The 9,112-nt window shown below is 44.2% G+C and overlaps 1 non-coding gene across 1 annotated transcript; it reads right to left on the reverse strand.

Moving 5' to 3' along the window:
- Window positions 1-5,692: 5,692 nt before the first annotated feature.
- On the reverse strand, window positions 5,693-5,800 carry LOC125594626. The gene has a single exon (XR_007329932.1). It is a non-coding gene; the product is annotated as a small nucleolar RNA R71 (small nucleolar RNA).
- Between the last annotated feature and the right edge of the window lie 3,312 nt (window positions 5,801-9,112).

Here is a 9,112-nt window from a genome sequence, read left to right on the forward strand (position 1 = left end):
CTTCCCGCAAGGGAGACAGAGGTCGATGAAGTCGAGCCTGTCAACTTGGATCCCAGCGACGTTTCCGACGATATGGAAGAGGACGCTGACATACATCCGAGAAGAACCAGAACCCGGTCAGCTCGGGAAGACTCTCCGTTCGAAAAACCTATGACGGAAGAAGAGGAAAATCTCTATTGGGTCGAACAGGAGTTAGCCGAAAACAAACCGAGATTACTCGCAGCAAACGCCGACAAGCTCAGATAGCTGCTGGCGAAAAAACGGACATACGCGACCTTCTTGATTACATACCTAAAACTGCAGCAGAGGTAAGGGCCTTGAAATCCCAGATCCATCATGCTACCAGCGCTGCCCCAGAGATCGAAAGATTACTTGAGGGAGCTCGAAAAACACCTTTCACTGCTCGCATCTCTGATACCAAGGTATTTGACCCGAGAAAAATCAAAGTACCAATATATAATGGTACGACTGATCGTAAAGCGCATCTTCAAGCCTTCCACATCACGATGGGAAGATCCATCTGTTCATCAAAAATTTGGAAGGAGCGGCGCTCGAATGGTTCGCACGCCTTAAGCGAAACTCCATCAGAAGTTTCCGCCAGCTCGCATCGGAATTTCTCAAACAGTATTCTATGTTCATAGATAGAGAAACATCTGATGTCAATCTCTGGAGACTATCCTAGAGAGAGGACGAACCTCTACGCGAGTTCATAAGCCGATTCAAGTTGATTATGTTAAGGGTTAGCGGGATAAGCGACAAGGTGGCCATAGACGCACTTAGAAAAATGCTCTGGTACAAGTCAAAATTCAGAAAATGGATAACCCTCGACAAACCACGAACGATCAAAGACGCCCTTCACAAGGCAACAGACTACATCATAATCGAGGAAGAAACCAAAGTTTTGTCGTAAAAACATAAGCCGGCAAAGACGTCCTCGAAAGATGCAGACCAAAAGACTAAAAAGAAAAACACTCGTAACGACAAGTACGTCCATCACGAGGGGGAAGAACTCCAAGGTGCGCATAACTACTCAGTCAGTTCGGAAAAAGGCAGAACCTCGGACAATATGACGAAAACATCTTCTGTGAGGTCCACCAGACTCGAGGACACTCGACGACTAACTGTAGAGTCTTGGGAGCGAGACTGGCCGCGAAGCTACTAGCTGGAGAGCTCTCTAAAGTAACCAGCGTTAAAGATCTCATCCTTGAGACAGATTGTCCTCCAAAAACGGACAAAAATCCACCTGCAGAAAATTCTCCTCGGAGAAATCAAGCAGGGGATAAACGCGGAAGGAAATCGGACGACAAAAGAAACGATAACAATCATCGCAGAGTAAACATGATCATCGGAGGATCACAGTACTGCAATGACACGATCTCGGCCATCAAATCCTACCAGCGAAAGGCCGATTCAAGTGCAAATTGGCCTACATGGTCTCCTCCTCGAGATAGTCAAAGCGACTCGATAATTTTCACGGAAGAGGAAGCCGGCGGAATCGATCAACCTCACTGCGATCCGCTCGTCATAGATCTCGTCTAACGAGATCTGGAGGTCGCAAGAGTCTTCATTGACACAGGGAGCATGGTTAATGTTATCTTCCGCGACACTCTCAAAAGGATGAACATCGAATTCAGGGAAGTTACCCCAATACCAAAACCATTGACGGGTTTTTCAGGTGAAACATCAATGACTCTCGGATCAATCCGGCCACCAGTCATGGGCAAGGAAGTCACGAAGATCGTCGACTTCGCGGTGGTCGATCATCCCGCCATCTATAATGTGATCATGGGAACCTCATGGCTGAACGCCATGAAAGCCGTTCCGTCTACATATCACGTGGGCATCAAATTTCGGACCCAGAGCGGGGTCGCTGCCATCTGGGGTTGTCAGAAACAGTCGCGACTTTGCTTTCTCGCAGAGCATAAGTTAAGACAAATCACAACTACCATGATGGTGAATCGCAAACGCACGAAGTTAGCTCAGCCTTCGGGCGAAAACACTTCAAAGAAAGATGACCCGACATCGTCTGCTGAAGTAAACGCCTCAGATATCGGAGCTCGGCCTGATTCTGAAGTCAACGCTGTCACTCAACCAGAAAAGAAAAATCCAGACAAAGACGTCGATCCTACCACAGTCACCACGATTAAGGCGGTCAACACAGCACCAACCGCCGATTAGAAACACACGCGGCATAAAATAGCACTACGAGATTGCTTGATCCTCGGAAGGGGTACGTAGGCAGCTCGTCGAAAGACGAGTTCAGCTATCCCCCTCTCTAAAAAGTGGGGGGGGGGAGTGGGTACATATACTCGTATACTCCCACGTTTTAAAACAAGCATTATTGTACTCGAGCTTTTTAAAACTTTTACTACAATACTCATTTTATGAACTCTTACGCTTCAGCTACGCAAAAATCTATACAAACATTAAGTTCTCGTGAACGGCCGCATCTGGTCCAAATCGTAAAAAGTTCGCAAACCTTTCAGAACTAAAAACATTTGTATAGCCTTCGAAATAACAGCGAGACGTCGCCAAAGTTAGAACCGAAACTATACGAGTAACTGTCCAAACGCGACAATAAAATTTCAATGAATATTTACATCCTGCTCGTCGATTTATCCCCGACGAACACATCAGCCGTCTTAAACAAACGCACCCTGATCATTCTGATCCTCAAACATCCGACACAAGAATAAAAGCGCGCTTTATAAAAAATTCGAAATTTTGGTCAAGCACTTCCAGTTGGCTTAAAAATTGTCTCTGGAGAGATGCTCGATTCACACCATACAAGTCTTATAATCCGAGAACATATCGCGGACTTAAAATCGGTATGAATCAGGTTGAAATCGCAACAGAAAAATCGATAGCCGGCTAGTCACCGCATAAACCTTAAAACAGAAGGTAAACCTAGGTCTTGCCCTAAACCCAGCACACTGGTCTTGCCCTAAACCCAGCACACTAGTCTCTAACATCTCAAGACATGATATCTAAATTGTGATACGAGATCTTAAAACATGTCTCTCCGTCCATATCTTAACGTTCACGAAACTTCTTAGAAATAAATAAGTGACTTTTACGAAATTCACATCTCGAGCAAACCAACAGATTGAACGTCTCGCTAGAACTAAATATGAGATGACAACTCATATTTATTTCAGACATATTCAGAACAAAGTAGTTTGATAAATATTCATCATATATAAAACCGCAAAGCGGTAGGGATTCGAAGCCACCAAACGGCCAGTCCCGATAAAAACAAAGCGGCTAAACAGGCCCACACAAAGTCTCGACATAAAGGCCACACTCGGCCAAATACAAATAATAAAGGCCACACTCGGCCATAAACACAAGATAGGGGGAAACCTCTTCCCGTCAAATGCTAACTTTGATTCTCACAGATCAAAGTTAAAACCCCCGGACACGGAAGCTCCGAATGCATCTGCGGGACAATTGGTATACCATGGATTTGACCCATTTTCATCCATAATATATAAGTGTTTTACTATCTATATATCATATATTCTATCCTATTAGGTATGTTTTCAGGTTCAGGAGTATCTTGGAGAAAAGTGATGATTATGGAGCATTTAGGAGCTTAAAAGAGATTTCATCTGAGCTGACCATTTGAGGTCGATACGAAGAAGAAGCAATTGTTCGATGCACATCCAGTGCCGTCGATCGATACAGAAGAGAAGCCTCGACGATTGAAGATTATGATCGATCGATGTACATCCTGTACCATCGATCAATGTCGAGACGCGAGATGCGCGACTTGGTTCCAGCCGACTTTAAACCCAAGGCTTCATCAAATTACAAGATTAACCCTGATGAGTTTTTAACCTAATAGTTATATACTTGCCTAAGTGTTAGGAGGCAGGAGAGTTTTCGAGCCACCATTGTATTCTTATTTTCAGCAGAGAGTTTTAGGAGAGAAAATCATAGAGAGATTTGCGATTGGAACTCCATTGATTCATCTATTCTATTCTATGCAGTATTTATCTATATTTTGTGTCATTAATTGCTTAGCTATGTCTGAGTAGTTCACTTGTTAGATTCAGGGTTCAAATAGGTTAGAGGGATTAGCTCCAATTATACGTTTGCTAAGTTGTGATATTCATTGATTGATTGTTCATTAATGCTTGTTTTAGCCTTGCTAACTTGAACATGAACCTAGGAATTAGCATAAGTCAAGCATCTTTGATCATCCTGTCCTGAATCTAATCTGTCATGCTAGGACTGCTAGAGAGATGCTAACCGCTGATCTAGGAGACTAGTGAGCATTATCAACCTGCGCCTAGGGCTTAACTAGAAGCATCGATCGATATTGTCTTCTGACAATCGATCGATATTTACGAAAGTGTATCGATCGATATCCATATAGGATCATCGATCGACACTTTCTTGTGATCAAAAGACGACAGTTGAGATCCAAGATCTAGTTAGTTAACTAGTGAAAAATTGCCATCGCTGATCACTGTGATTAAGCAGTTGAGCTCTAATATATCATGCATGCAACTGTTAGGCATCTATAGGATTATAATCTCCAACACCTGAATAGAAACTCTGCATCTAATAACTTCCAATAAGTTACACCCCTAATCATCTTGTTAGTCGAGCAATAGACTTGCTCAATTAGGATTGCTATTTACTTATAAACCCATAAAACAACAAACACCTAGAATTAATAACTTGACTAGATTTAATAGGTTCCCTAACTCCTTGTGGATTCGATCCCTAAGTACTACAACTGAACCTCTTATTTGATAGAGTAATTCACTCCTTAGGGTAATTTGAGTGGTATCAAATTTGGCGCCGTTGTCAGGGAGCTTTGATCGCCATTAAATTTAGTGTTATTAATTCTTATTCTTTTCTCGACCCCCATTATGACAAAAAAAATTTTCTAGTCTTTTCAGGTGCATGCCCAGCAGTACCAGAAGCAACAAGGACAAACACCTGCTATTCTCAGAAGATCCTGCTCACTTGGAACAAACGATCCGCAAAGACCAACGTTCCACATTGATCGACGCAGTAGCTTTCACGTCGACTGATTCTCGCACCCAACTGTCGACCGACACCCGACCTTCATCGTCGACCAATCTACATCGTTCGACATCAATCCATACTACACCGCATACATCGATCGATCATCAGTCGCGAAACATGGTGGTTGCGATTTTTATTCTCAGACAGGACGAGAATTGAAATCTTTATGACCAGGATGGTCATCTGCGTAATGCAACAGGTCAGGAACTAAACGCTTAGGGGAATGTAATCCATGATACTGATGCTACAGGAGCTGCTCAACCTGTAGAAGAGGCTGCTCGACCAAAGGCACTGGCTGACTACAATCGTCCAGATGAGTACTACGCCAACAGATCAGCTATTCGACTTCCAGAGATTCAGAAGGACAATTTCGAGCTGAAGCCTCAGTACTAACACCCGTGTCGTAGATACCCTACTATGGGTCACCGCACAAGCATCCTATGGACCATCTAGAGAGGTTCGAGGATCCTATCACTGCTACTCGTATGGATGGAGTCCCCGAGGACTACCTACTGTGCAAGCTCTTCAAGTATTCTCTGACTGGAGAAGCGATGCACTGGCTTAAACAGCTACCCATAGGATCTCTAACATCCTGGGCCGACATCAAGAATGCTTTCTTGCGAAACTTCTTCGATGAGGCACGCGCGGAAGACTTGAGGAGCAAAATTGCTCCATTTGTGCAGGAGACTGGAGAGTCTTTCAAAGATGCGTGGATCAGATTCAAGTTCTTCCAGCGAGACTGTCCACACCACGGAGTCAACGAAGTGCAAATGCTGAGCACTTTCTTCAGAGGTATCGCCTTGAGGTATCAGATGGCTCTTGACACAGCTAGCGAGGGAAACTTCAACACCAGGAATCCGGTGGAAGCTTTGAGACTGATAGAAAATCTAGCAAACAGCAGCAGCACCAAGAACACTGACTTTGAGAGGAAGAAGTCTGTTACATCCCTAGGGAAGGAGCAGATGGACGAAGTTAGAGGAAAGTTAGATGTGGTTCATGAGCTTCTTAGGAAGCAGGTCTGCTCAGCTGAAGGAGAAGTAGCTGTAGACATGGAAGGAGGAGAGGATGTGAACTACATTGGAGGTACTGGATTTCAGAGGTCTGGAAACCAGGGTGGAAACAGAAACTTCTATGGCAATGGTCAGAGGAGTAACCTTCACAGTTCCAGAAACCTTTCAGCAACAACAGCAGAGGCTATGGAAGCTCATTTTTCCAGAATCCACCACCATAGACTCAGGAAAGCAAGATTGTAGCAATGCTTGACAGAGTTCTGGAAGGACATGAACAACTCACTGTGGACATCAATGGAAAGATAGATTCTGCCTACAACAGTCTGAACACAAGAATTGAGACCTTAGGGGCTCAGGTGAGGAAGCTTGAAATGCAAGTGGTTCAGACTGGAGACACTGTAAAGAGGCAAGAAGCCTTGGCTAGAGAGGCAGGAGTTGGGAGAGCAAAACACCACGTGAATGCCATCATAGATGATGATTTCTTGCAAGTGGTGAAGCATGTGAAGCTTGGAGAAGGAGACTTCGAAGTTGAAAGCTCCATGAGTTTTGGCGGATCACTTTGGTGTCGACCGATATCAATGGATGCACATCGCTCGACAGACCATGACGAAGATCGATCGACGGATTACGCTAAACATCGATCGACGTCATCTGCTGAATCGACTGCGGAGTGTAGTGCAGTTCGAATCATGACTCATGAGGAATTCGCAGAAAAACATCCTCACCCACCCTCCCCTGTCTACGTCAAAATCGATCGACCGCATGAGCCAGCAGTCGACCAACAGAGAGAGACCGATATCGATCGACCCCCCTTACCTCCCATCGTTCGACGGGCACCTCTCACCTACCGAGTGCGGTTACCATCTATTGATAGTGACCGAATCAACGCACTCAGACCACCACCTAAACCTTTAGGAAACCGACCAGAACCTACAACCAACCCTTCAGACACTACACCAGAGCCTACGTAAGTTGATGAGGCAACAGAAGGAAGAAGGTTAAGGAAAAGGAAGGAGAAGATTCCTAAGAACCTTAAGAGGGAAGCGAATGAGAAGGAGATGGATGGTTTCTCTAAGAGGGTCCTCAGAATCCCAGTGGAGATACCTTTTGATGAAGTTTATTACACACAACGGTTGTGGATGTTCTTCAGAGAGACTAAGGAGATTGATTAGGACTTAAGGAGAATATTTCATCATGTAAGGGAATTGATGAAACTAAGGATCACGTTAAAGAAGAAGAGTGATCCTGGGAAGTTTGCAATACCATGTGTGGTGAAGGGTATTGAATTTCCCCATGCACTTTGTGACACAGGAGCACCAATCAGCATACTACCTAAGGTTATGGGTCTGAAAATAGAGCCCTCATCAGAATCTTTGACCTTCGTGGACCTTTCAGAAAAGAGCTCAGGAGGCATCATAAGAGACCTTGAGGTACAGATTGGTAATGCCCTTGTCCCAGTAGATTTTCATGTCCTGGACATCAAGCTTAACTGGAACTCTTCACTTCTGCTTGGAAGAGCTTTCCTGGCTACAGTAGGAGCTGTATGTGACATGAACACCAACAGACTGTGTCTGACACTAATAGATCCAGACGTCCACTATGACGTAGTTCGGGTTGTGAGACAACAGGTTAACCTCGTGGAGCTTGAAAATGATCTTGGCTACATTGCAGCATGCCATTGTGGAGCAGAGTACGAAACATAGTAATCAGAATCGATCGACACTCACACTGCTTCATCGATTGATTCCAATGAGTCATCGACGACCGATGAACACTATCCCACGTCGCTCGACGGGAAGCAACCGGTAGACGACTTCACACTACCAGATCATTGTTATCCATACTTTGCCTTTCAACAACCCAACAAGAACGGACGTGATGACTATTCCATAGGCAGTTGGGCAGACAGTGGATTCCATGAAAGTTTTGCTATAGAGACTGTAATTCCTTCATCCAATGAAGATCCTACTGAGGAGTATGATGAGAATTCTTGGAAGGAAAGAGCTATAGAGATTGCTATGCAAGATGAAAGATATTCAAGCCATTCCTTCAACAACACGCCTCCACCATTGATCGATAGAGTCTACTCAGCATCGGTCGATACCCACCCTCATCCAGCAAAATGATCTTATGCATCGATCGATACCACACCTGGTACATCGATAGATATTAAAGAAGCCGCCTTCGAAAAGAAAAAAGGGAATATTCCAATTCCAAGTAGGTTTACCAATACCCAGATTACTTCTCAATACACCAAAGCAGAAAAGATGAATGCTCCCAGAAACCAATCAGAAGGAACATCCAGGAGGAGCATTCGATCCAAAAACCATAATTCAGCAGACAAACGTCTACCATCGATCGCTACTCCAGTATCAACATCGATCGACTCTCATTCTAAACCTAAACCTTCTTTATTTACTAAGAAGAATATGAGTATTGATTACGATTTTCTAACTCCTGATGAATTTGGTATTTTCAGGGACAAAGATGGCCATGCAAGAGCTATGGATGGAAGGATTCTACAAGTATCCAGAGAGGACATAGCAGATATTCTTCAGTTGGCCAATGGACCAAACAACTTATTTATGTAGCATCTCAGCATTCCAGACGAAATTGGTTCACACCAATCGTGCTGACTAGTTGGCCAAGCATCGATCGACAAGGTTGATCCTACATCGTTCGACAGGGTAACGCCAATGTCGCTCGACAAGGCGCCTTCACCATCGATCGACAGACTTTACAAATGTGGACGTTGCGCTTATGACATCTATGGAGCCATAAAGTTCAGATGGGAACAGAAGGACGAATATGGTGTCTACAGAGATGAGTCTGGATATGCAAGGAGCGTAGCTGGTGAGATGATCCCTGTTACCAAGGACAACATCAGAAAAATTCTGGAGAGAGCATCCCTATTTGAAGAGAGTCACTTATGTCTTCCAGAACATGCCACTTCTTTCACAGCCACAAAACTGGCACCAGAGATCTACAACAAGGATGAGATTAATGAGATGGTGACTGGTATTTGTGGAGCTCAGGAAAAGCTATGATTTAAGATATGA

Source organism: Brassica napus (genome assembly GCF_020379485.1).
Source record: "Brassica napus cultivar Da-Ae chromosome C2 unlocalized genomic scaffold, Da-Ae chrC02_Random_2, whole genome shotgun sequence".
Lineage (NCBI taxonomy): Eukaryota > Viridiplantae > Streptophyta > Magnoliopsida > Brassicales > Brassicaceae > Brassica > Brassica napus.